This window comes from Brassica rapa, unplaced genomic scaffold (genome assembly GCF_000309985.2).
Source record: "Brassica rapa cultivar Chiifu-401-42 unplaced genomic scaffold, CAAS_Brap_v3.01 Scaffold0016, whole genome shotgun sequence".
NCBI classification, from domain to species: Eukaryota; Viridiplantae; Streptophyta; class Magnoliopsida; order Brassicales; family Brassicaceae; genus Brassica; species Brassica rapa.
In genome coordinates this window covers 21,139-25,000 of record NW_022609962.1, presented here as the reverse complement: position 1 = coordinate 25,000, position 3,862 = coordinate 21,139, and positions in this window count along the sequence as shown.

The following is a 3,862-nucleotide window of genomic DNA, read 5'->3' as shown; positions in this document are numbered from 1 at the left end:
AGACCTATTCCTGGACGGAAATAGGCGCCAAGGACCAAGGGTGGTTAGGCGAGAGACGGACTGACCAATTGGTAAGGGCTATAGCGGCTGTGAGTGGTTCTATCTCTGTCTCTTTATATTATTATGTCTATATGGTATATATATATAGACCATATTACCACGTCATAGACCATGGGGTCATGGTTGGTTACGTTGATTGCTAACCATAGCGGATAGGTTAGATCAAAAGGGTACTAGTCGCCAAAGGTTGCGTGTTGCCAAGTGTCATGAGTTACCAAAGGTTGTGAGATACCAAAGGATGCAAGTAACCAAAAGGTACGAGATACCAATGGTTGCAAGTATCAAAGGGTACGAGGACCAAAGGGTACCAATGACGGTGCATCGTGATCCAAGGTTGCGTGTTGCCAAGGATCATGTTGTGATCCAAGAGGTACGAACGTGTCGTGATCCAAGAGGTACGAACGTATCATGATCCATCGGATGTGAACGGTTCGTGACCGAAAGGGTACAAACGGGTTGGGACAGAAAGGGTACGAACGGAACGGGACCGAAAAGGGTACGAGTTGTTCAATGGTCACAAGGACACCAAATGCAGTATGTTGGGCGTGGACCCACATGATGGCAATAGGTCAATACATGAGTGTAAAGAAATAGCAAAGTCCTTAAGGCTAAGTGCAATCCGTACAACATGATTGATGTATGAACCATAATCCATGGTCAATGGATGAAGGTTCTGGCCGCAAAGGCTAAGTGGGATATCTTATGATCAACCTTTGGTTGGTTAGTAGAATAGGCGCCATATGTAGGGCGTAGACCCACATAATGGCAATGGAAGGCCGGTTATATCAGTACATGCTAAGTGGACGATGGCTTATCAAGTAGAGTGGTCGGATCATGTTTCATGACGATGGTTCGATGGCCGAACACTAGTATGTATAGTCACGTTGCTGGAGTAAGAGTATTGATGTGATGCTTCTAGATATCAACCTTTGTGTTAATAGCTTCGAGATTGGCTAAGATTCATTACGAAGTGTGTGGCTAGTACTATGAGTCGTAGACCATAGATACTGAGCCTAAGTGTTATTGTTCAAGGAAGGCCGTGTAATATCTGATTATGGTTGAGTATGGACGACCTTACCTCTGAATGATGGTTCAAGGTGTCGGTCCTAACCTGATTAATGAATGCATCGGTTGGTATGAACAAATCATATATGTTGTCTGGGTTAAGTCCCAAGGCCGGTCAGGCCAGATGAAGACTCATCAGTTCCAAGTCATGTGAGGATGGTTGGTTGATTGACTTAGGATCTAATGAGCTTTGTCAGTCCAGAAGATGGACTTGGTACTATTGCCTATAAGGCAAAAGGATTTCGGATTGTGCATGAGCCGAGAAAGGCCATATGCAAACCCTTATCCTTTCAAAGACTTCTCAAAGGTTACTTATGTCTGTGGGGATGGTTGGTTTAATGACTAAGTACCTAGGGGAGTTGTTTGATGCAGGAGTCACGATAAGGACCTTAAGTAAGATCATTGAGTGATCGGGGTTCAGCTGTCAAGCAAGAGAAATTTGAGTCAATGGAGGACCGATGAGCTAATAAGCTCCATAGATGTGGCAAAGGTATGATCTAGCATTTACTTATGTAGATCTAAATAGAATGGTTTAGGGGAATGGAACCTCAGAATCGTATGGCTTGGTTTGGGTTTAGGATTGACCTTTAAGCTAAATGGTAGTTGAGTAAACTGACCAAGGCTAAGGTGATTCGACCAGACAAGTGTTAGATTGGTTTTAGACCAATGGTTAACTAGAGAATAATCCGCTGCGTATCTGTTGAAAGGATCTAAGCTATTAATGACTAAGGAAGTCTTTAGATAAGGTTTAAGTTAGCCCTCGCCTTTAGGCGATATTATAAATAAAGGGCAAAAATTAAGAGGTTCGGCCAGGAAGTGGACCGAGCGATGTAAGGCTTCGACCACGGCCTTGTCGGCCGGATCGGGGTATTACAAGTTGGTATCAGAGCATGCTTGATCCTGTTTAGGAAAACGCTCTAAGATTATGAGTTTCATACCGAAATTATTTCCAAAACTATGATGACTATGAAACCTTAGTTTGGGTGAGCCAAGAAAGAGTTGAGGAAAGCTAGGGTATCATGCTTGTGAATGTGGGAATTCTAAGATGAACCGGCTTAGCCAAGATACGTTTTCCAAGGGCAAGAACCTAAAAACAGAAAGGTTGGTCGATCTAGTATTTAGAAGTACTAGACGGGTTGGAAGGGATGGAATCAATGCAAGACTTGTTTATGGATGTCCTGAAAAAGGGAAGTAACATGGACCAGAGAGTGGCTTGGGTTGAAATAAACGTGCAGCATTCTACTGAAGTAAAGTGTTATCCCTTGATGGTCGTTCATAATAAGTAAAGCATATGCAATATTAAAATCTGACTCAAGGGAGACACTACATGACCAGTACACGAGTGGACTTCTGATCAGATGGATCAGTTAGGACTCGGTATAAGTCAAGGTAGGTTTCCATTTAACGAGTCAGATGGAATGAATCAATTCCAATCTGAATCCGTCCAAAGAAAGAATGAGGAAACTCAGGGTATTCGTTCCAATCTTTGGAAGAACATGATGTTAAGTATCATAGTATGATGGGGATTATAGTATATTATAATTGCTGTTGTGAATGGTGTGAGCATTTGCAATAGTAAGACGCTTTGGAGAATGGTATGGGAAGTTTTCCAAATATGTGATCGAACCGAAATCCTACTCATCTAGGTACCTAATGGTAGTGGTATTAAGTGATAAGCGACGTCATGAGGGATGTTATGGGACGTTCTTTGTGGTGTGGTCATGAACTGAGATATTTTCCACAAGTGGATTTGTGGTGTGGAAACACACATACTTTTCGACACAAAGGCTACACATAGTTTTGTGAGTCCGGGACTGGTCGGAAAGAGTCTGTTCTGTCTGAGCTCTGGGATGATTCGAGACTAGTGAGGGCAGCCGATGGGCAAATAATGCATTCACTAGGGCTCAGGAAAAATATCCCGGTGATGATCCAGTAGAGAAATCTGCCTGTAGATCTGATTGAGAAAAATATCCACGCGCCTACAGAATCATGAGATGATCCTATGCATGAATCTGTTTGGGAAAGTATCGGGCCACTCTCGATTGCCACCAAGTTTGTGTGCAATTGGAGACTGGACCTCACCCGATCCAGTACCAAAGTCTGAGTCTGAGTCCGGCTCTAAGGAAAGAAGGGGTGTCAGCAGTCCAAGTGAATCGGATGCTTAGACAGGGTTGTGAAGTATTTTTTTACCACAACTACAACTATGGAGCACGGCAATTCTGTTGATCTGTCTGGGATCTCGTTGGTATCGAGATCCAATGTCTGAGTCCGGCTTTAAGGAAAGTAGTGGTGTCAGCATTCCGTGTGGATCGGATACTTAGACGGGATTGAGAAGTATTTTTGACCACAATTACCACTATGGAGCGCGGCAAATTCTGTTGATCTGAAAGATCTGTCTGAGGATCCGTTGGTGTCTAAGTTCCCAGATGTGTTCCGCTCGCTACAGGGTGTCCCCCCTGATAGGTCGGATCCATTAATGATTGAACTGGAACCAGGGGCAGCTCCGCTGTCCTAGAGTCTGTTTCTGATGGCTCCTGCCGAGATGGCCGAGCTGAAGTCGACCACGTCCGAGAGAGGACCATGGTCACAGTACAACCAAGTCGGAGATTGACCTAAGGTTGAGAAGAGAATGATCAAGTCCAGTAAGGGATGAGGATCAGGCCACGACCTATTCGGAGATGGACCTATGGTCGGGGTGAAATGGTCGAGTCCCTGAGTGGACCAGGACCGGAATACG